A 25,210-nucleotide genomic window follows, 5' to 3' on the forward strand; every position below is an offset into this window, starting at 1 on the left:
GTAAAGTTGCAGGATACAAAATCAACATACAAAAATCAGTTGCATTTCTGTACACTAACAACGAAGTAGCAGAAAGAGAAATTAAGAATACCATCCCATTTACAATTGCAACAAAAAGAATAAAATACCTAGGAATAAACTTAACCAAAGAGGTGAAAGATCTGTACACCGAAAACTATAAAACATGTCTGAAAGAAATTGAAGAAGACACAAAGAAATGGAAAGATATTCCGTGCTCTTGGATTGGAAGAATTAACATAGTTAAGATGTCCATACTTCCTAAAGCCGTCTATAGATTCAATGCAATCCCTATCAAAGTTCCAACAACATTTTTCACAGAAATAGAACAAAGAATCCTAAAATTTATATGGAACAACAAAAGACCCCGAATAGCTAAAGGAATCCTGAGAAAAAAGAACAAAGCTGGAGGTATCACACTGCCTGATTTCAAAATATACTACAAAGCTATAGTAACCAAAACAGCATGGTACTGGCACAAAAACAGACACACAGATCAATGGAATAGAATCGAAAGCCCAGAAATAAACCCACACATCTATGGACAGCTAATCTTTGACAAAGGAGCCAAGAACATACAATGGGGAAAAGAAAGTCTCTTCAACAAATGGTGTTGGGAAAACTGGATAGCCACGTGCAAAAAAGTGAAAGTAGACCCTTACCTTACACCATACACAAAAATTCACTCCAAATGGATTAAAGACTTGAACGTAAGACCTGAAACTGTGAAACTTCTAGAAGAAAACATAGGCAGTACACTCTTCGACATCGGTCTTAGCAACATCTTTTCAAACACCACATCTGACCAGGCAAGAGAAACAATAGAAAAAATAAACAAATGGGACTACATCAAACTAAAAAGCTTCTGCACAGCAAAGGAAACCATCAACAAAATGAAAAGACAACCTAACAATTGGGAGAAGATATTTGCAAACCATACTTCTGATAAGGGCTTAATCTCCAAAATATGTAAAGAACTCATGCATCTCAACAACAAAAAAACTACCAACCCAATTAAAAAATGGGCAAAAGACCTGAACAGACATTTCTCCAAAGAAGATATACAGATGGCCAACAGACACATGAAAAGATGTTCAAAATCACTAACTATCAGGGAAATGCAAATCAAAACTACAATGAGATATCACCTCACACCCGTCAGAATGGCTATAATTAACAAGAAAGCAAACAACATGTGTTGGAGAGGATGTGGAGAGAAGGGAACTCTCATACACTGCTGGTGGGAGTGCAAACTGGTGCAGCCACTATGGAAAACAGTATGGAGATTCCTCAAAAAATCAAGGATAGAACTACCATATGATCCAGCTATTCCACTGTTGGGTATTTATCCAAAGAACTTGAAAATACCAATTTGTAAAGGTACATGCACCCCTGTGTTCATTGCAGCGTTATTCACGATAGCCAAGACTTGGAAGCAACCTAAGTGCCCATCAAGGGACGAATGGATAAAGAAGCTGTGGTATATATACATGATGGAATACTACTCAGCCATAAGAAACGATGAAATCCAGCCATTTGTGACAACATGGATGGACATTGAGGGTATAACGCAAAGTGAAATAAGTCAGAGGGAGAAGGTCAAATACCGTATGATTTCCTTCATTAAGCAGTAGATAATAACAACAATAAACAAACACATAGGGACAGAGATTGGATTGGTGGTTACCAGAGGGGAAGGGGGGAGGCAGGAGGGTGAAAGGGATAATTCAGCACATGTGTGTGGTGATGGGTTGTAATTAGTATTTTGGTGGTGAAGATGATGTAATCTATGCAGAAATAGAAGTACAATGATGTACACCTGAAATTTTTACAATGTCATAAACCAATGTTATTGCAATAAACAAAAAATTTAAAAAAAATTCATCCACTAACATGTTTTATAACTGAAATTGCTACATAAAGTACATCATTAAATATTTGCGTTTTAAACCCCAGCAATCACTAAAATTTAAGAATTAAGCTTCAGTTTCTTGTAGGTAATTCAACTTAAAATGAGAGTGCCTTAGAAATCAATAAACATAGGTTGTGCTAACTCTTGATTTTATTTAGCTTTTAATTTTATTTTGAAGATAGAATTGAAACAACAGAAAAGTTGGAAACAAACAAACATGGAGTAGCCATGCATCTAGTGGTGTGTAAGAAACTGCACATTATTGAATGTTTTATTTTATTTTATTTATTTATTTTTTATTTATTTATTTTTTCCCCCAAAGCCCCAGTAGATAGTTGTATGTCTTAGCTGCACATCCTTCTAGTTGCTGTATGTGGGACTCGGCCTCAGCATGGCCGGAGAAGCCGTGCGTTGATGCGCGCCTGGGATCCGAACCCGGGCAGCCAGCAGAGGAGCGCGAGCACTTAACCGCAAAGCCACGGGGCCGGCCCTATTGAATGTTTTATATGGATTATTTTATTCACTCCCCCAGCAACTCTCTGAGGGAGTTGTTATTATTATTCCAATTTTATAAGGCAAAGAATGTGCAGAATAGAGAAGTCAAGTAATGTGCTCAAAATCACATTGCTAATAAACAGTAAAGCTAGCCTTCAAATCCAGAGACTGACTGCAGGCTTAATGCTCTCAACCACTGTGCTACACCTCCAGCCTCGGACTGTGCGGGAACACTTGTCAGGAAGGGTCACTTAGAAAATAGTAATAATGGCAAACACAAATATAGCCCTTACTGTGTGCCAGACACTGCTCGAATCCAGGGTTTCGAATCCACGGTGGCACTACTGATATTTTGGGCTGGCGAATTCTTTGTAGGGGGCTGTCCTGTGCATGGTAGAATGCTTAGCAGCAGATGTGAGTAGCAACCCTCCCCCACCAGGTTTTGACAACAAAAAAAAATGTCTCCAGATATTACCAGATGTCCCTGGGGGTGGACAAAATAGTTCCCGGTTGAACCACTGCACTAAACACTTCATTTACATTAAGTCATTTAATTCTCATGACAACACTATGAAAGAGTTACTATCATTGTTTCCATGTTACTCACTTCAGACCAGTTCTATTCTAGGTAATCTAATCATCCAGAAAGTGAATTTAAAAGATAATTCATAATCTGGATCAGCCTAATTACTTCTAATTGTGTTACTTGCAGATAAACCATCTACTTTGGCAACACAGCAATGCCTGGGTTAACACGTTTTGTGGGGGAAAATAATCTCTTATTAACAAGGTCGGCCTAAGTACGGAGAGAGTTTGGGGAAGTTCCAATGTCCTGATTCACTTTGTAGTTCGTTCAGCAAATATTTACTGAACACCTACGCAATGTCAGGCTATGTTCTGAACCCTGGAGACAAAGTGGCAAAGGAGGCCAGGTCCTTGGCCTCACATTCTAGTGGGAGTGTCCATCCCAGTGACAGATAACAATCAAATAATGACAATAGTTTATTTCCAGATAATGTTAGGTGTTAATGAGGTGCTAACAGAGAGTGGGCAGGGCACACGTTGGTTTAAATAAGGATGTTAACGAAGGCCTTGTGTGAGGCCATTTATATGACACTAGGGAGAAGACGAAGCTCTAGGGACTGAAAACACATCAGTGTTACCAGAAGCCGGAGGTAGAAGGAGGAGGGGTTGACTACAAAGGGGCACGAGGGAATTTTTAGGGTGATGGCAATGTTCTGTATCTTGATTATATCTTTATGATAGTGGTGGTTATACCACCAACTGTATGCATTAGCCAAACTCTAGAACTGTACACTAAAAAGGGTGGATTTTACTATATGTAAATTATAACTCAATAAACATAATTCTCTCTCTCTCTTGCTCTCTACACAGGCTTTTTGCTGTTTTAGAAACAGACATTATTGAGAAAGGGGCTGGGATGTCGTTTTAGAAACAGACATTATTGAGAAAAGGGCTAGGATGTCATTTCTGAAACTGAGAGTGTGGGCTAGAGCTTGAAGTTCATAGAAGAGAAATCCAGACACAGCCTCAGGTCAGGCTGGCAGGAGACCACAGCGTTGCCTCTGCTTGCCTTGTTACCTCCAGTGGCTGTGTCGAGGTTGTTGCAAAGAAACCCAGGGCATGAGAGCACACAAGAGGTCTCCCCATAGCAGCCAGGTCAGCCGTGCCAACCTGGAAAGTACAGCTGGCCCCTCAGAGAAACAGAAAGGTGCTCAGCATTGCTCAGAACACAGGCTGCAGTTCGCTGAGCCGCCTTTTGTTCGTTCACTTCCACTCTAGGTGTGATCTGCCACCACTGTGTTTAAAATGCTCAGGACTGGGTGGAGTTCACCAGAGGCCTTCACACAGGCCTCCTGCAAGGTGTCTGGCCATCTCGTGCCCAGCCCATAGAAGGCTGCTTTGCCTACATTGTTCCCACCCCAATCATCTGTGGCCAGAAAGACAGTCTGTTTTCGCTAACAAAACCCACTGCACTGAGATAGCAGCCTATGCAGCAGGAAAGAACCTGTTGGAGTGACTTTCCTTAAAAGAATTATGAGGCAGGCTTGTCTGCACAACCAGTACACTCAGAGAGAGGGGGCAAGAAGGGAAAACTCTGGAACGGATTCCTAGGACTGCTGTAGTATCTCAGCCTCTGGGAACCAAGTTTCTGGCAACTAAGTTGACATTGAAATGCATTATTATGTTAATTACATGTATAAAGAGATAGAGAAGCACAATCGAAACATTCTTCACAATGCTAGAATATAACAACCTTGGCCTCTTTAGGAAATGGAGTAAAATCAATTGCTCAGTCTGAAAGTCTTAGGTCCAATAGATCCAGTCTCAAATAAAAAGAACTGGCTGCAACAAGAGGGCATTGCCATGTCAAATTATGAATGCATTTCGTTCTCCTTCCCTCCATCCCCCAGAAAATCAAGAAATAGTATTACTTAGATTCAGAAGAGCGCTCTTGTTGCAGAGTTCTTTTTATCTGAGACTAGACCTATTGGACCTAATACTTTCAGACTGAGCAATTGATTTTTCTCTATTTCCTAAAGAGTCAAAGGTTGTTATATTCTAGCATCATGAAGAATGTTTCTATTGTGCTGTTCTGTCTATTTATATACATACTCTATAAGTAATACTTTTTCTGAGGGATGAAGGGGAGGAGAATGAAATGCTTGTTTTCTTGCCTTTTCATATTGCTTAGATCACTGACTCTGAGAAAGTCTTTGAATGTGTATAGTGCATGCCACCTTCTATTCACCCACTGTTTTTGAATCTCAGGTCAGCTGCTTGTTACTCAGCCAGAATCTTTCCTCAAGAATTCTGTGCTAAGTATAGTCACTGAATATAGAATGCAAGTGTGAGCGCAGAAGGATGAGTGCTTTTAAAAAGATGAACAAAATGGAGGAGGAAGAGGAAACGATGATTGATAACTTTTCGGTTTACATATCTGTGTAATTCATCTTTGTTTATTCTCTCCCCCATAACAAGTAGCACAATGTCTTCTATGCTGTAGGTCTTTTTGTAATATCTTGTGAGTGCTGCCGAATGAATATTCTGTAAGCAAATCATCAGCACAGTGACAAACCTAAATGCTTAACCATGTATAGTGGTTATGAACTTCTTCTCTGAGAACATTGAAAAGGGAGCTAGATAGAGTGATTCCTGTCTGTTAGTGAGTCAGGAAGTAATATATCAGATATGAAGATACATCCTGGAACATTTTTTTAACTCATAGGAAGTCAACATCAATTAGTAGTCTTGGAACTGTTATTTTTAAAAAGTAGAATAAGTGTATTGAGATGCTGGAAGAATTTTTTTTTAAGGCATGGAAATAAATACAAGTCCTTTGTGTTCATTCCCTTGCCTTGTAAGTTTATGGAATCCTAAACGAAGGACCTTCTACAGTGTCGTGAAACTGGCAGTATCACACCATAAATCAGAGGAAAGGTCCTGTCTGTATATGTTATAGTGCTCAGGGGGAAAAATGGCCGTACTCTAATTAAAGTTGCTATTTCTCAAGACTTCATAGGCAAGGGGTGTTTTTTCATTCATTTGTTCAACAAATATTTACGAGTGCCGACCATCATAAATCTCTCAGCGAGTCAGGGAGACAGACAAGTTAGCTAGTGTTCACAGGCCATCAAGTTCCTGCTATAACAGAGGGGCACATAGGGTATTGAAGGGGAGCAAAATATGACCAATCCAAAATATGACTCTCTGGCATAAGGATTATTTTAGGTGGATTATTTTTAAGAAACAGCAGACACAGGAAAAGCTTTGAAAACCAAATAGAAGTTACCCTTTTGTAAGACACATTTAAATTTATAACGGAAATCTCCATTAGTAAGGGTGTCTTCTCTGTACCAGGAAGAGGAGGATGAATAAATCTCTAGAAACTCACCAAGGGAAAAGGCAACTGACTTAAATCTGCACAACCACCATACACTTGTTTATAGTCCTTTGCCTGGTAACCTCCCATAACTGGCTCCCCTTCACTCCCCTACATCTTCTGTCTTTAGCTGGTGATGATATTTAAGGTGGCGACTTGGGCCATTTTGGGGAATTACTCAGTTTTCCTGGGTCTCTGCCATGTATATAGGTGATATACATGTTATTAAACTTCTGTTTGTTTTTCTCCTATTAATCTGTCTTTTATTACAAGGGGTATCAGCCAAGAACCTAGAAGGGTAGAAGGAAAATTATTTTTCCTCCCCCATAGTGTTACGGGAAAACAGATGAGAAACATACTCAGCCTGGAGAGTTCAGGATAAAGACTGCCAGAGGGTGTGACCCTTGAATTTGAGTTTTGAGGGACTTAGGCAAGCAGGGATTGGAAACACAGGGCATTCCAGAGGAAGGAAACAAATGTAAAGATATAATTGTGGGAGAAATGATACAGTCTGGACACTGCAAATCATTCAGAATGGGCACAGGCCTGGAGAGGTAGAGAAGGGTTAGATTATGAAGGATCCTACAACCATGCTGAGAATTTTGAACTTGAAGGAAGGTTAGCGGGACAGGCAGGAAATGTTCAAAGTTGTTTTACAAAAAGCTCTTTTTCCAATCAGAGAGTGTGGCCTGATCGTAGGAGGCCTACTTATGAATGGATGGATGGAAATATGTGCGTGAGAGAATGCACATTCCTCCCCCGTGTCCCCAGCACTGTGTAGGGCAGTTCTGGGGACTGAAAGGAGTGGCCTGACAGTGGGCTGGCAATGACCTTTCCTCCAAGTGTAAAGAGAGTCCCACCTGAGGAAGGAGCTCATACATTGTGTCAGTCCCCAACGTCCTATGATTGGACTGAGAGTATGCCATATCCCTCTGGCCAGGAATAAGAATTGACCAGGAATATAAATACCAAGGCTAATTTTAGCCTTGGTTGTGACTGGGACAAGCCTGATGGCTCCCCTGTGAAAAACAAAAAATGACCCTAACCATGCAGAGAAAGAAAGGGAGCCAAGGGGGAAGGAAACGAGGCAAATTGTCTGCAAATTTATAACTGCCCTTTGGGGATGGAAATTTGTTCCTGGAAGAATGGAAACTGTAGAAGAGTAGCTGAACAAATGAACGGAGTTATGGGTGTTGCTTATATTTTCCACACTAATTTCATTTTTATTCACTTTGGATTTTAGTCAAGTTCATTTTGAAAATTCTAGATTGGCTTGGTTGTGGTAAAGAAGGCCAAGGAAACTTTTGTGGGGGTGGTGGTATTGCAAACAAGTTAAAAGGGGGAATGAATTACCCTAAGGAACTGAGAGAAACCAGAGTGAGAATCTGAGGTGAACTTCAAGGGCACAAATTTTGGGTTGGGTTTACTTGGCCACCTGTCTCTCAACTTGGAGATTCTCCTTCTAGGAATATGATCTGCTCAGATCTTCTAAAGCTCTATATTTTAATAGGAGATGATTTCATGTCAAAACATGGATAGCAATAGTACTGTTAAAAGTAATCCTAAATCCTCTGAAAGAGATCCCATTCCTGGGATCCAGATTTTGAACATACATACTGTATATAATGATATTTAAGCCTTTAATCCTCCCCACCCACACAACTGGTAATCAGAGCAGAAGATGAAAAGTCAAACCATTTCTTTATTAAGAGCATCCACACACTAGGATTAAGTTCTGTTTTCTATCAGTACTTTAATACTAAAATCATCTGAGCACTCACAAAGGACATTGTATGAGCACTCTCTATCAAGTTACCAGTAGAGTAATTAAATTTTAGGTTCGATTATCACTGCTATATTGTTTCATCTCAGGGAAAAATATTAAGACTTTGACAGCATTTATTGATCCATCATTACTCGCTGATTCTATGGATCCATTTATGCGCCAAGTTGTAAGATCGCAGCATAAATTCTTAGCTGTGAATGCTTCTTTAAAATCCTGTTCCTTAGTGTATTGTCAGAATGAGAGATTAAAAACAGCCATTTTAAATTCTAATTTTAAATAGGGTAAAACTGGGCTGTATTTTAGACCTTATTAATATGTCTAAGTCATATAACTTAGTTATAAGATAAGTTGCATTAAAGCCCTTTGGCCATTTCAAGAAGGAATACAAGCTATCTTTCCTATTTTAAGTCATTCATTCATTCAAAAAATATTTGTTGAGTATCTACCATGTGACAGACACAGTAAGTAACAGACACTGGAGGTATAATGGTGAACTAAACAGACAAAATTCTGGTCTCATGGAGCTTACATTCCGGTGGAAGTAGAAAGATATATGTCAGTTGATGATAAGGGCTGAGAAATGAGGAGATGAGGGGGCTGCAGTTGCAGGTTTACATAGGATAGTCAGGAAAGGTGACATGAAGGAAAAGGGAGACAGTTGTGTGAATAGCTAAGAGGCTTCCAGACAGAGGGACATGCAAAGGCTTCACTGGCAAGTGCTTGGTATGTTGGCAGAAGGGGAAGGAGTCCAGTGTGGGGAACAGCCTGAGAGCAAGCATGGCAGGAGCTGAGGCCAGCAGCAAGGTGTCAGATCAGGAGGGATGTTTTATTTGATTTGCTTTTATTAAAGCAAATAATGGAAAACGCAGATTAGTAAATCAAAGAGAATAGACTTCACGACAAAACAAACAATATATTTAATGTGAAAAAAGGAGAGGATACATGGGAATTCTGGTTTCTTCAATTAGGATTCATTTTTTACTGCAATTGTAATCTGATTTGATTGCAAAGCTTTTCTAGTCTTTCTCACTATAAACCCAAAAGAAAAAGAATTAAAATTCCAAAACTGAACAACAAATAACTGAGAGAAAAAAAAAAAAAAAAAACATGAGAAGAATGTCATTTGCTGTTAATGTGCACAAATGTTAACACTGAAAAATCAAGTGAGGGCTGAAAAATAGTACCAAATTCCAAAAATTCAGGCTATGGGTTTACACAACTGTCTTCTGTACTTAAAGACAATGCTACTGAAGTAATTTTTATCTAGGCATGTAGGTTTGATTGCAAATGGGGGGGTGGGTAGGGAGTCTCTTCCACGAGACTCTGATAAAAAAATGTATCCCGTGCTTTGTGGTTGGAGCCCTCGGTGGAAGATTTTGTGATGCATCACTTTCCTGGTTTAAACAGTTTTAAATTGGCCCATCCGCTTCCACGTCAACGCTTCATTGTTTTACATTATGTTGCTTTTCCTAACCACTTCGCCAAGTGGGAGTGTACAAAATAGACCCCTAAACAGATCTCCCAACCACCCCAGGCTGCTACCACAATTTGGCTGTTATTCTGCTAGTGATTTGATCCATCAATCTTCTGGACCACTTGCTTGCGTTGGATTTTCATTGTGGAGACATACTGAAGATCTCCTGAGCAAATGTCATTTTAGGGGAATGAGCACATTCAACCCTCACAGACAGGAGTAGTGAACACTGAATCTGCAAATAATGAGCATATGCATCACTTTGAGAATCAAAAGCAGGTGGATATTTCGTTTACACGTCACTCTGAGACAAACTAAGGAAATCCTTTCCCTCCCTTATCCACCATGAGCTCCATGGGGGGATCTTAGCCGTTTTGCTCAAGATTGATTATGTGTTAACATATGTAAAGAGCCTTAGATTAGTGTTTGGTGCATAGGCGCGTGTTATTCTCAGCACTTAGCATATATTAGGAGTTTAATATACGTTGGCAAGAGGAATGAATAAAGAACCTACTTTTGTCGAATTCCTATTATTCCACCATTGGAAAACAACGATTACAGCCACAGTGTTGAGGATCATAACTGCTAGGGCACAACCCCACTACCTGGAGAACAATAATTATCAGATTGTTGCAAAGGGAAGAGTTGCAAGGGCTGGAGCAGAGAGGCAACTCTTGGTGAGTTCCCCCAAAGCTCTAGGACAATATAGTCCTTTCTCCAAGGAATCAAAACCACAGGCCCGCTCTCTGATCGCCTTCCAGCCCTGCAGAGGGACCTCTTCCTAAACTTCCACCCCCAGGAATTCCCCTTATCCCAGTTTCAAGGGGCGGGGAACAACCGGAATCTTTGTCAGGTCCGCCGCGCCCCGCCCCCTCCCCCAGAGCCCCGCCCCCTCCCCGAGAGCCCCGCCCAGCCTGACGTCCCCCTCCCCCCACGAGCTCCCCTCTCCGCCTCTTCCTCTCTCCCTCTTCCCCCGGCCTCGCCCGCGCCGGGGGGAAGAGAAACTGCCAACCGGGCTGAGGCGGCGGTCTCCCGGGGCACCCGGCCCGGCGAGGAGGGGGCGGGGCCTGGCAGGAGGGGGCGGGGCGGGCAGCCGCTCGCGCCGCGCCGGGACTGACTGACGAGCTGGTCCCCGACCCCCACCCATTCGCCCGCCCGCCCCCTCGGGGCTGCCTGAGGAGTTTGTTGCCCCCGGCCTGGTGCAGCCTGACCGAGGCGGAGTGGCCCGCTCAGGGCCGGCCGGCGCCGGGGGTGAGGCTGCCGGGAAGGGGTTGGGGGCGCCCGAGGGGCCGAGCATCCCTCTCCTCGGCCCGGCGGCGCCCGCCCCCCGCCTTCTCTCCTGCTCAGGCCTGGCCGGCCCGCCCCGCCGTGACCCCCGGCCGCCTCGGGAGCCCGACGCGGTAAGTGCGACTTCCTCCTCGGCGTCGGGGAGGGGGCGCGGCGGGCCGGCCGTGCGACGAGGCCCGCCCCCGCGACCCCCGTGATGGGCCGCGGCGGCCCGAGTCCCGCGGGGCCCTCAGGAGGGGGCTCCCGGGCACCTCCGCCCGGAGCGGGGGGCCAGCGGGGGCCTCCCCCACGCGCCGGGGCTCGAACCCGGCCCGGCCTCCGCGCCGCGCCGCCCTCGAGTTGTGCGAAGTTGTGGACGCGAGGAGTGCGGCCGGCCGGCCGAGGCGCGGACTGCTGTCCAGAATCCTCGCTGCTTCCCCGCACTGGTCTACTAATAAAACAAACTGGAAACCATTTCGGATTTTTTTTTCATTGTTACCCGCAGGCTGTCAGAATCTAAGTATTTGTTTTAAATAATTGCCTCACCCTCCGAGTGCGGAGCATCAGAAAGGGACTTGCTTTCAATACAAACCGGCATGTTGGTGGAAACTTTTTCATTTGGGCACTTCGGTGCCTACTCTGAGATCAAAAGCTGGCGAAGAAAGTTTGCTGTATCAGAGAGTAAAGCATTACTGCCGTCTTTATTATCGTTGCATTTGATTTCTTAAAATATTTTTGAATAGTTGATACGTCACAAAATTCAAAAGGTACGAAAGGGATATACAGAGTCTCTCTCCCCACCCACCCCTGCACCCCCAAGCCAACCAGTATTACCAGTTTCTTGTGCATCCTTCCAGAGATTATGTATGTGCAAATACCCTTCTTTCTTTAAAAAATGAAACTTGTGTATTAAGTAAAGTGCCTAGTAGTTACTGGCACCCAATAAATGGTAATTCTCCTTCCGTTTAGAAAACAGTTTGTCTTTTTGGTTATTAGACCAGTGGAAAAACAATGACTGTTTTTCTGGTTTTAAGCGTTTGCAGATTTGACTATTGTGAATGTGTGTTCTGTTCTATAGTATATATTGATATATATATTCTCTCTCTATAATATATATTCTATGTTGTCATAACTATGTGACTACTTTTACACGAAGGTGATACACTGATATTTCTGGGTAATGGGGCAGATGGGGAGAAATCAATATGAAATTGTAAGATAGGACTTAATAGATATATAGTTCTAAAAATAATTTGAAACAACTTGATGTCCTTAGTACAATAGGGTAAAACAAAACTAAATGAGAAAATTGAGGCAGAGCAGGGGGAAAAAACACAAAGTCAAGGGAAAAGATAAAACCAAGTGCATACTATAAGATCCTGTATTGGAGGTGAGTCACGGTTTTGGCTCTGGGCTTCCTAGCAGCCAGGAAAAAAGAGAGAGAGAGGAACAAAGTAAGTTTCAGTGTGTGTCTAATTCCAAGATAAAAACAAACCAATTCTTCTGCCTAAGCAGGGCATTTTCTAGTAATGAGCCATGAGAGGAACATTTTCTCATGGACCCTAATAAAAAGGAGGATTGTGTGATGCAGTTGACAACATCTTTAAAATATCCCTGCAGAAAATAATCTTGGACAACAGTGTTCTTCAATATAGGGCAATAATAAAACTCTATAAAGATAAGTTTTCTGAAGGCTTAACTGGATCCATTCATAACCATTTAGAATTACTTAGACCAGTATTTCCCAAACCGTGTTCTAAGGAATGAGAAATCAATAGTTTATTTCTTGAAATAAGATTCTGAGCTCAAGTAAGTTTGAGATAGCTGAGCTGGATAAATCTCAATAGTTTTTTACTCAATTTTTTGGCTAATGTTCAAGTTTACTCTTTTAAAGGGGGATATATTTTGTGACCTTTTCCAAATTTATTTGAATATAGAACACAAGTTGAGAACCACTAAACCTATAGAAATGGATGAATTTCTTATCCTTTAGGCAATTCTTCATGAGTATTTCTTATAACTGAGATTTGATAAGAATTGGAGAGCAAAGAGTTTGAGTTTAGCCAATTTGGTAAGAACCAAAGTGAAGATAATCTAAAAGTCAGAATTATATACATACTGTATATCAAAGAAAAAGGCTACTTTCCCCCTGAATTCTTTCATGGTTCTTCATTGCTTTGCAAGTTGGCTATTGGACCAAGTGATCTCTAGGAATTCTTCTTGCCCTGTGCTTCGGGGTACTCAGGGTCATGAATTAGATTAGGTTTAGACAAGTAGAATTCCTTAAAGAATTTTAAACAATTCCCTTAATTGTTCTTGGATGTAACTATATGATTAACATGTGCTTTTTATCACAAACAGTGTTGGTACTATTAATTGACTATCAAATCCTGGAATTCTGTGGCTGTAAGAGACCTTAGAAAGCATGGTACATAGTGGAAAGAGCAGGGGATTTGAAGACAGAAAATCTGGGGTTGAGCCACTAATGTGCAGGGTTGTTTCCAGCAAGTTCATGAACCCCTATGACTCTGTTTCCTTATTTGTAAAATTTAAATGATGACAACACACAATTCATTCAATAGATTTTGAAAGTCTAATAGGTACTGGGTAGTAGAAAAACAGCTTTAAGGGCACAAATGAAATAATGTATCAAGAATCCTTTACTGTCTAAATTTTTTCCATTCCTGAGTGCAGATGGCAAGAGTTTGGAGGGCAAGGAATATCACCTTAGCCAAAAGTATTTGGTCCCTGAGTTTCAGATAGTAAGTAGTGAGAGTTGACAGAATGAGGAATTGGTCCAAAAATTTGTCTGACTCCATTCAGTTCCTATGTTTGGGATTTGAGAGTTTGGATAGTGAGAGACACTTCTATAAGAAAGTGTTCTATAATGATGTGTTGCTATACATATGTTACCATTCTGAAGACAAATTGAGGGCCAGAATTATTCAGTGTTTTCACCCCATTTATGACAGAGGGGTTTGCTGAGTATATCAAGTAGAGTAGATTATGCTATACCAAAAACCCTCACATCTTAGTGGTTTAAGACAACAAAGGTTTATTTCATAAATCACACCACTTGTACAATTAGGGTCAGCAGAGGAGCTCTGTTCCAGGTAGTCATTTGGAGCCCCAGGTTGTCAGAGGCTCCATCTCAACACGTGCTTCCACCATTGTTAGGGCAAGGGAAAGGATGTGATGAATTGCACATTGGTGCTTAAAGGCTTCTACCTGGAAGTGACACATGGAACTTCCACTGACGTTTCATTGGCCAAACAAGTCATGACTACACCCAACTTCAAGGAGGTAGAGAAATGCAATTCTATCATGTGCCCAGAAGGAGGAGAACTGGAATAGTCCCTGGACAGTCTTAATGACTACACTAAGCAGGCTTTATAGTCCTGTGAATTAACATAAAGTCTGAATAAATCAAATCCAAATTATGTTTTCCAGTATTCTATTTAGAGAATAGAAAATAGAAATTTTTTTTGTATATATATATGTGTGTTTAATCACAGAATTATGCTAGTGAGAATTATAAAGAACATCTTTTATTAATTAGAAGTGAAATGTTTTTGAAAACTTCACAATTAGACATACTATTTTGACCAAATGCATTTCATTCTTTTTGAATTACAGGTCAATTCAATAAACATTTATTAAATGTTATGTGGATAAGGCACCGTGTTAGATCCTGTGAGAATAAAAGATGAATGGGAAGTTTACAACCCTAATAGAAAATAGCTATAACAGTTTTCTCTTTCCCTTTCTCTTTAAAACAACATTAACAGAATCTTTTAGTATGATAAAACTTGATTATGTATATATATACTGGTATACTTTGCCCCTAAGCACCTTTTTTGGTCTTAGGGATTTTTTGGTGACAAATTACTTTAAACTAGCTTAAACAAAAAGAGTATTTTGTTAGAAGAGGGATATAGCTTTATGTCACAGAGTCCAAGGGCCGGAAGTGCAGTTGAGTCTCAGAAACAATAACAGAAAGTTAGGAGCTGGGGCTGCTTTCCCTCTCCAGGTCTATATGATTTCTTGCCAGTGTCTCTCCCTGCACATATACTCTTTTTCTCTGTTGACTGGTTTTCTCTGTTTTGCTGTCAGATGCGTATTTTAACCTAAGAGTTCACATACTTAAAGGAAACTAACTAGAGCCTTTAGCAACTCCCGAAGAACTAAATTTTTTCTAAGTACCACATCTTGGTTAGTTTTTAAGTTAACCACTATCAGAGTTTGGAAATAATAGGGTTGGCCGTAAAGTATGACAAGGTAAGGTAACTTTGTAATAGAGAAGGAAGCAGTTCTAATAGTTTGAGATTAAAGAAACCTGTGATGCTGTTGAAAGTTCCACTACACAATTACCATCAGCTTGCAAATTCTAGTGGGACAGGCTGATTAGGATAATCAGGATAGGAAAGTAGAACTGGAACTGACTTGTAGCAACAATATCCCCTCCCTGAACACTGGCAAACGCCATCTCCATTGTAATCCTTTCGTCCATCCCTTCTCCCTCTCCCGAGGTACAGATTACTAAATTGTCTAACCCTTACAACACCTGCTTTTGATGCTGATACAGGGCTCCCTGGCTTCTCTCCAAGGCTTATAATGCAGGAACAAGGGAGCATTTACTATACCACTTTGCTCTGCTCTTTTCTACTATCCAAATTGGTCTGAACACTGGACATTTTACACTTTAATATGCTGTTGCCATATCTCTCCACCAACTTAACCTATTTTTATTCTCAATAAATTTCCATTCTTTTTCAGTAAGCTGTGTATAGTTAGTTTCTTTTAGCAAAGTTCCCTTGCGTTCTTTACCTATGCAGTATGTCCTTTCTTTCTGGTTGAAAAATATCCACAGCTTCACCTCAGCAGATGGCTGAACGAATGGACCTGGGAGAGGTAGTATATGTTACCTGAAAGAGGGGATCCCCAGAAAAAGAATAACAACAGAGGAAGGTGAGTAAAAGCTGTGTAAGAGATTAAGTGGGATTTGTCAGGGATGTATGTGAGGCTAAAAGAGCAGACGAAATGGGGAAGGGGTTTGGGTACAAATAGTAGAACATCTGGAATGTCATTCTAAGACCTTATTATACTCTTGCTGCTGTGCCAATGAACAGGTCTTCTTAGGTTCAACTAAACCTTCAGATTCACAAAACTACTGTAGGCTTGTTTACTCAGAAGGATATCAGACAGGAACTACAGTTTGCCAGCAAGGCAGCATCAAATGTTCTTATCAGGGGCTGCCATCCTCACAGCAGTCCATGTAAGCAGTTCGTATAGCCATCTGGGAGATCCCTCCAAGTGAAAGCCCAGGGGCGAGGAGGTAAAGCTCACATCAGGCAGGTGCAGGAGCTGCCTTGGCGTAAAAAAATCTCATGTCCCACAGGAGACAATATCTGTTATACAACTCTGTAGACTTAGGTGCCAGGGTCCCTGCAAGAGATGAGCCAATTACAAGTGCGGTCGCACTCAGGGAAGTTAAAACTGTGGCTTCCTATGAGGTGTATATACTTCATTTATAGTTCCTCTGAGTCCAGATACAAATTTACTAATCATTTTTACTATATGCAATGTTAACCTAGTAACATAGTTGACATAGCTACCTCTATTAGATTGTCAAGGGAACAGAGCTAAGAGAGTTTAACTGAAGGTTAAATGAAGAAGGGAAAAAGATTTTAACTCTACTCTCACTAGTATTATCCACAGTGTCTCCCATAGTTCTTTTCATTTGGGAAGTATTCACTAATATTCATTTTGCTTCCTCTGATGTATTGTGGTTTAACTCTTTTTATGATGGAAAAAGTGTGAAATAGCAAGAATTTGAGAGGAAGGTAAGGCTGGAAAGATAGGCAAGGACTACTAGGTTGTTGAAAACACTGAGTTCCATGCTAATGATCTTGGCTTTTATTTATCTTGTAGGTGATCAAAAACAAACAAAAAAACGTTTTAAGTATGAGTGATATGGTCGAGAATTGTACTTTGGAAGGTTACTTTGGCTGTCGTGGAGAGTGGACTAGAGGAGCTTTAAACTTGAGGCTGGTTGGTTCATTTCTACTTAATATGTGCCTTTCTTTGGGGAGATATTTCTCTGATAAGCAGAAAGAAGGAATACCCAGTTCTGTGCTCTCCAGGAGTTTAGAATTGCTGGATAGGTGCAGCATGGTCTTTTGGAGGCCCCTGACCCAGTTTGTCCTTTTAAATTTGTCAACCCACCCCCCACCCCCCACCTCCCTCATAGGAGATTGGGAGTTAGGAAGGACTGCTCTGAACTGCCTCCTAAGAGGACTGGAATAACACTAAGAAGTAATTCTAGCCTTCCCTGGTCTCCACTGATCCCCGTTTGACTCACTAGCATGCCTTACTTTGCTTTTGGCTGGAGTTAAATTATAGAACAGTCTTTTAGTGGCTTTTTTCTTTTTTTACGTCTAGTTGTAGGGCAAGCCAGAGTTTCTTTAATGGTTAACTGGTTTAATTAACATTTGTAGTGATTAACTATTTCTAATTACGGGCAGCTGAGAAGCAGAGTGCTTCTCATTTTTCTCCTCTGTTGCTTGCGTTGTCTTTACTACCTTTCCTTATCTGACTTGCACTGTTCTATCTAATATAAATATATAATTTATAAAATCTGATGGGTCTTGCAGCAGAATCAAGTTCATTTGTGATTGGTTCATTATGTGTTCAGAGAACCCAGGCAATTTTGTTTGATTATATTTGTGTCTAGAGAGGACTGATTCATTACTTTTTTCCCCTCCATTACCATAAAGCCACACAGAAGACAAACACTTACTGGATTTGGTTCAGGTCAGTAAAAGACAAAATCATGGTTATCTGGATTATTACTTTTTATGGCTCATAAGGCAGTTGGGTGTCTCAGCACATGCCAAACATAAAGGATCAGACAGGAATTTAGCAGTGGTTTGCCATCATCCTTATGGTATTACGATTTTCATCCTTGTGCCACAGCAAATATATACTTCAGTTCACAAAATCCAAGGAGTGAGTGGCAAGGAAATCTTTCGTTTTTACCTGTCATCAAGTCAAAGAGCTATTTTATTTTTTTATTTTTATTTTATTTTGCTATCAATGAGTATTTTTTTTATTGCAGTAACATTGGTTTATAACATTATATAAATTTCAGGTGTACATCATTATACTTCTATTTCTGCATAGATTACATCATGTTCACCACCCAAAGACTAATTACCATCCATCACCACACACGTGTGCGTAATCTCCCCTTTCACCAACCTCCCTCCCCCCTGCCGCTCTGGTAACCACCAATCTAATCTCTGTCTCTATGTGTTTGTTTGTTGTTGTTTTTATCTTCTACTTATAAGTGAGATCATACAGTATTTGACCTACCTCTGACTTATGTTGCTTAGCATAATACCATGAATGTCCATCCATGTTGTCACAAATGGCTGGATTTCGTCATTTCTTATGGCTGAGTAGTATTCCATTGTTATATATACCACATCTTCTTTATCCATTTGTCCCCTGATGGGCACTTAGGTTGCTTCCAAGTCTTGGCTATTGTGATTAATGCTGCAATGAACACAGGGGTGCATGTATCTTTATGGATGCATGTTTTCGTGTTCTTTGGATAAACACCCAGCAGTGGAATAGCTGGATCGTACAGTAGTTCTATCCTTAATTTTTTGAGGAATCGCCATACTGTTTTCCATAGTGGCTGCACCAGTTTGCACTCCCACCAAGAGTGTGTGAGAGTTCCCTCTGTCCACATCCTCTCCAACACTTGTTGTTTCCTGTCTTGTTTTTTTTGTTTTTTTTTTTTTTGGTGAGGAAGATTAGCCCTGAGCTATCTGTTGCCAATCCTTCTGTTTTTGCTGAGGAAGATTGGCCCTGGGCTAACATCCATGCCCATCTTCCTCTACTTTGTATGGGACGCCGCCACAGCATGGCTTGATAAATGGTGTGTGGATCCGAGCCTGGGATCCGAACCTGTGAACCCTGGGGCCACTGAAGCGGAGCGTGTGCACTTAACCACTCCGCCACCAGGCTGGCCCCTCCCATATTGTTAATTATAGCCATTATTACGGGAGTGAGGTGATATCTCATTGTAGTTTTGATTTGCATTTCCCTGATAGTTAATGATGTTGTGCATCTTTTCATGTGCCTGTTGACCATCTATATATCTTCTTTGGAGAAATGTCTGTTCAGGTCTTTTGCCCATTTTTTAATTGTGGTGTTAGGTTTTTTTGTTGTTGAGATGTATGAGTTCTTTATATATTTTGGATGTTAACTACTTATCAAGTATATGGTGTACAAATATCTTCTCCCACTTGTTAGGTTGTCTTTTCATTTGTTGGTGGTTTCCTTTGCTGTGCAGAAGATTTTTAGTTTGATGTAGTCCCATTTGTTTATTTTTTCTATTGTTTCCCTTGCCTGGTCAGACATGCTACTTGAAAATATGTTGCTAAGACCGATGTCGAAAAGCATACTGGCTATGTTTTCTTCTAGAAGTTTCATGGTTTCAGGTCTTACATTCAAGTCTTTAATCCATTTTGAGTTAATTTTTGTGTATGGTGTAGGATAATGGTCTACTTTCATTTTTTTGGCATGTGGCTGTCCAGTTTTCCCAGCACCATTTGTAGAAGAGACTTTCCTTTCTCCATTGCATGTTCTTGGCTCCTTTGTCGAAGATTAGCTGTCCATAGATGTGTGGGTTTATTTCTGGACTCTTGATTCTGTTCCGTTGATCTGTGTGTCTGTTTTTGTGCAAGTGCTATGCTGTTTTGGTTACTATAGCTTTGTAGTACATTTTGAAATCAGGGAGTGTGATACCTCCAGCTTTGTTCTTTTTTCTCAGGATTGCTTTGGCTATTCGGGGTCTTTTGTTGTTCCATATAAATTTTAGGATTCTTTGTTCTATTTCTGTGAAAAATGTTGTTGGAACTTTGATAGGGATTGCATTGAATCTATATATTACTTTAGGAAGTATGGACATTTTAACTATGTTAATTCTTCCAATCCAAGAGCACGGAATATCTTTCCATTTCTTTGTGTCTTCAATTTCTTTCAACAATGTTTTATACTTTTCAGTGTATAGATCTTTCACCTATTTGGTTAAGTTTATTCCTAGGTATTTTATTCTTTTTGTTGCAATTGTAAATGGGATTGTATTCTTTTTTCTTTTTTTGGTGAGGAAAATCAGCCCTGAGCTAACATCCATGCCAATCCTCCTCTTTTTGCTGAGGAAAACTGGCCCTGAGCTAACATCTGTTGCCAGTCCTCCTCTTTTTTCTCCCCAAAGCCCCAGTAGATAGGTGTATGTCATAGTTGCACATCCTTCTAGTTGCCATATGTGGGACGCTGCCTCAGCATGGCCAGATGAGCGGTGCGTCGGTGCGCGCCCGGGATCCGAACCCGGACCATAGCAGAGTGTGCGCACTTAGCTGCAAAGCCACGGGGCCAGCCCCTATTCTTCATTTTGTTAATGTGGTGTCTCACATTGATTGATTTGCAGATGTTGAACCATCCCTGCATCCCTGGAATAAATCCCACTTGATCGTGGTGTATGATTTTTTAATGTATTATTGTATTCAATTTGCTAGTATTTTGTTGAGGATTTTTGCATTGATGTTCATCAGTGATCTTGGCCTGTAATTTTCTTTTTATGTGTTGTCCTTGTCTGGTTTTGGTGTCAGGGTAATGTTGGCTTTGTAGAATGAGTTAGGGAGCTTCCCCTCCTCTTCAGTTTTTTGGAAGAGTTTGAGAAGGAGAGGTATTAAGTCTTCTTTGAATGTTTGGTAGAATTCACGAGGGAAGCCGTCTGGTCCTGGACTTTTATTTTTGGGAAGGTTTTTGATTACTGTTTCAATCTCTTCACTGGTGATCAGTCTATTCAAATTCTCTGTTTCTTCTTGACTCAGTTTTGGAAGGTTGTATGATTCTAAGGATTTATCCATTTCTTCTAGATTATCCAATTTGTTGGCATATAGCTTTTTGTAGTACTCTCTTATAATCTTTTGTATTTCTGAGGTGTCCATTGTAATTTCTCCTCTTTCATTCTGATTTTATTTATTTGAGCCTTCTCTCTTTTTTTCTTGGTGAGTCTGGCTAACAGTTTGTCAATTTTGTTTATCTTTTCAAAGAACCAGCTCTTGCTTTCGTTGATTTTCTTCTCTTGTTTTTTAAGTCTCTATTTCATTTATTTCTGCTCTGATTTTTATTATTTCCCTCCTTCTACTGATTTTGGGCTTTGTTCTTTTTGCAGTTCCTTTAGGTACACTGTTAGATTGTTTATTTGATTTTTCTTGTTTGTTGAGGTAGGCCTGTATTGCTATAAACTTCTCAAAGGGCTATTTTAAAATGTAAATATTTTGTTATAATCATGCTATGGTCTTCATAGTATCAACTGTGATAACTTTTATAGATGAGTTGGTGGATAAAAAGGCCATCTATTATTAATTTAGCTAATTTTTTTTGACCTTTAATTTTTTTATTGATGTTTTAATAGTTTTTAACATTGTGAAATTTTGGGTTGCACATTTTTGTTTGTCCATCACCATATATATGTCTCCCTTCACCCCTTGTGCCCACTCCCCACCCCCATTGCCCCTGGTAACCACAGTACAGTTTTCTTTGTCCATGTGTTGGTTTATATTCCACATATGAGTGAGATCATGCAGTGTTTGTCTTTCTCTTTCTGGCTTACTTCACTTAACATAATACCCTCCAGGCCCATCCATGTTGTTGCAAATGGGACGATTTTGTCTTTTTTTATGGCTGAGTAGTATTCCATTGTATATATATACCACATCTTCTTGATCCAGTCGTCAGTCGAGGGACACTTAGGTTGCTTCCACTTCTTGGCTATGGTGAATAATGCTGCAATGAACATAGGGGTGCATAAGCCTCTTTGGATTGTTGATTTCAGGTGCGTTGGATAGATTCCCAGTAGTGGGATGGCTGGGTCATAGGGCATCTCTATTTTTAATTCTTTGAGGAATCCCCATACCATTTTCCATAGAGGCTGCACCAGTTTGCATTCCCACCAGCTGTGTATGAGGGTTCCTGTTTCTCCACCTCCTGTCCAACATTTGTTGTTTTTTGTCTTGGTGATTATAGCCATTCTAACGGGCATGAGGTGATATCTTAGTGTAGTTTTGATTTGCATTTCCCTGATGATTAGTGATGTTGAGCATCTTTTCATGTGCCTATTGGCCATCTGTATATCTTCTTTGGAGAAGTGTAATTTAGCTAATTTTTTAAATGTTGCTTGCACTACTATCAGATATTAGTACTGATAGGCAGTTGAGGGATGAAAAGGTACTTTTGATGTTAATGTGGGTCAGCATTTTGCCCTATAAGAAATAATGACAGAAATTGGGAGGGAGCCAAGTGGGGAGAAATCTGTGAGGCACTTATACTTGGTGCCATTTTGACATTTAATTGCAATTATGATGAACTTAACAGTGTTTTTGTTATATTAGGAATGATGTGTTCTTTAAGTACTCTTTTTTTTCTTTTTTGCTCCCTTATTTTCTTTTAGTTTGGTCAGATCTTTTTGGTAAAGAATTTAAGTCTGCTCTACTACTCTCTCCTAGATATCTAACTTTGTACAAATCAACTATTCGTGCATTTAGTTGTACAAATATTGCAAATGAGAATTTGCAAACTGCAAACGAGAATATTTTGAAAGCTAGAAGCAGTGTGGCATACTTGAAAGTATATGGTCTTTAGAGTTAGTCCTGGATTCACATTGTACCCTACTACTCACCAGATATATGTAACCTCACTTCACTTCAGTGTCCTCATCTGTAATAGGAGCAGGGAAATGACCCCTGTTTGCCTGAGTTTTTGTGGCAACCAAATGCCCCATTCAGTGTAAAGTATTTCACATATTATTGTGCACATTCAGGCACTCAGGAAATAGTAGTTGCTGTTACAAATCCAGATCTTGACTCAATACTTGCACATACTACTTACTGAATCCCATTTTGCTGAAGAGAAAACTGAAGATGAAGAAGGTGAAGTGATTTGCCCAAATTATACAGCCATCTGGTGAGTGGCTTAGCTATTGACTCAGGCTCTTTCTGCTGTATCACTTAGGCCACCATTAAGAAGTGATAATGTGGGAAAATAACAGCAGAAGCACCCTCGACCAACTACCTCTGAACTGACTTATAACTTTAACCTAATGCACTCTCTTCCCTCTGTCAAATGTACTTACTGATCCTAAGGGCCAGCTGAATGTTCATGGCCAAGTAGGCTGCTCCAGAGTAGACCTGCACACCTCTGTGCTTACCTTTTGAGTTGGGTACTTACCAAAAGTTGGTTGTGTTTATTCACAAACCTGTTTTTAACAGTTATGCTTGTTATAATAACTATAAAACGTTAGTGAACATGTAAATTAATGAGAGTATAAGAAAAAAGTTCTTTCTTTGAAAATTAAGTTGAATGCTTTGGGACATCTCAAAATAAATGAGTTATTAACAAATGTGGTGTCAAATTGGATGAAGGCTGGATAACTATAAAAGACAGAAGGGGAGATTGTCAAAGTCTAAAGCAGTGCCTGTCAAAGTCCGTGGACCAGCTAACTGGTCTTTAGACTATTTGTGGTTCTCAGGGAAATGAGCTCACAGAGGAATGTAAATTAACTACATCACTAAGGACACTGTTTGGTTCAGCTGACATTTTTCATAGTAAGACTTTCTCCTTGAAGGAAGCAGTGTATTAATTTATATTCTGGCACAGCTTTTTATCTCATGGTGGACAGGCCAGTGGTCTAATGGATTCTGTATTCATATTCTTTCAGAAGTGTTTTTAAGTTCTCTCTCCGTTTATAGAAACCACAGAGGAGATCATAGGTGATGGATCATTGTGGGCATGGCTTATGCAAGAAAGAGGACTCAAACTCAGTAGAAGGCCCATAACACATATATGGCATTAACCTTATATGAAAAGATTTGTGAATGAATATGCATTATGTGTTTCAGTTAAACTCTTTAAGGATATATAAATATAATTTTTATGATTACTGACTTTTTCGTTTGATGGACTAACTATGGCTTTCATCTGACAAGGGGGATTTTACTGTGCTCAGAGTTCCAGATTGACTGGAATATCTGTCGCTGAAATATCTTTAACATACATCTGCCTTTCAAATCTCATTGCTACCAGCCAAGGTTAACTCTTTCACCTTGAAGAGTTTTCTAACCGATTGATGGTATCTTCGCTTGCAAATCCGTTCTTCACTGTTGCCAAATTAATTCTTTTGAGGCATACCTCTAAGTCTTCAACTCAAGAACCTCATTATCTCCCAAATAAAGGATATACTTACTTCTTGATAATTCAGTAAGGATTTCATTCAAGACCCTCTTCTGCTAGATTTTAAGATCTTTCAAATCAAGGTCTGTGCCATTAATTTATTCTTTGATTTAAATTCAGTAAATATTTGAATGCTATGCACTATAGAGGTTGTTAGGAATATAGTGGTCCCTGTCTTGATGGATTTTACTGCCTCTTTTCTCATCTTTGTGTTGTTTCTACATTGTTGTTAGTGCCCTCCAGTCAATTCCGACTCCTAGCGACCCTGTGTACAGTAGAGTGGAACCCTGCCTAGTTTTTTGTGCCATCCTCTCACTTTCCAGTGTGTAATGAGACAGTGCTCCACTGCTGTTCATAGGATTTTCATGGCCAATTTTTTCAGAAGTGGGTGGCCAGGTCCTTCTTCCTAGTCTGTCTTAGTCTGGAAACTCCACTGACACCTGTCCACCATGGGTCACTCTGCTGGTACCAGTGGCATAGCTTTCAGCATCACAGCAACATGCATCCGCCAGGGGTGATGTGGTTCCCTGACTGGGAAACAAACCCTGGCCTTGGCGGTGCGAGTGCTGGATCTTAACCATTACACCACCAGGGCTGGCTTCTTTTTGCATACAGAACAAATATTTGTTGAATTTACATAATCCAGGCCTTTTTTGCATTTGTAATGTAATGTTTTCTTTTTATGAGGTTGGAAGAGAGGTACAGAATATCTGTTGTATTTCTGGAATTAAAGTTAAAAGTAAATCTCTAATTTTTTCTAATATGAGTAAATAATTAACTGATATTTTCTGCCATCATACATTTTTAAATGTTAGCGGAATTTAAATGTTAGTGAATTATATTAATTTTCAAATTTTTAAAATAAGCCAAATTCTGATAAAAGATCTAATTTGGCAAAGTTTAAAAAATATCCTGGAACCACCAAATTTTAAAGGGTTCTTTAAAATCGTGTATTGTAACTCATTCTTTTTATGGTTGAGGAAAAACTTAGGGAGATGAAGCACTGCTGGATTAGCACAGTAAAATTAGTTCTTGATGTGTTTCGTGCAG

General features: G+C 40.2%; 1 protein-coding gene across 6 annotated transcripts in view; it reads left to right on the top strand.

The window, feature by feature from the left end:
- Positions 1-10,699: 10,699 nt before the first annotated feature.
- KLHL5 (kelch like family member 5) overlaps positions 10,700-25,210 on the top strand; it is a 79,245-nt gene continuing 64,734 nt past the window's right edge. The window contains exons 1-3 of one of the 6 annotated variants that reach the window (XM_087434195.1): positions 10,898-10,989; positions 15,726-15,823; positions 16,787-16,906. The gene's annotated coding sequence lies outside the window, so the exon portion shown is untranslated. Of the gene's footprint in view, positions 10,990-15,725; positions 16,907-25,210 lie in introns of those variants that run through there. The other 5 variants (XM_087434196.1, XM_087434198.1, XM_087434199.1 and 2 more) reach the window with 5 other exon arrangements.

Source organism: Ceratotherium simum, chromosome 8 (genome assembly GCF_057802395.1).
Source record: "Ceratotherium simum simum isolate JZ-2026a chromosome 8, ASM5780239v1, whole genome shotgun sequence".
Taxonomy (NCBI): Eukaryota; Metazoa; Chordata; class Mammalia; order Perissodactyla; family Rhinocerotidae; genus Ceratotherium; species Ceratotherium simum.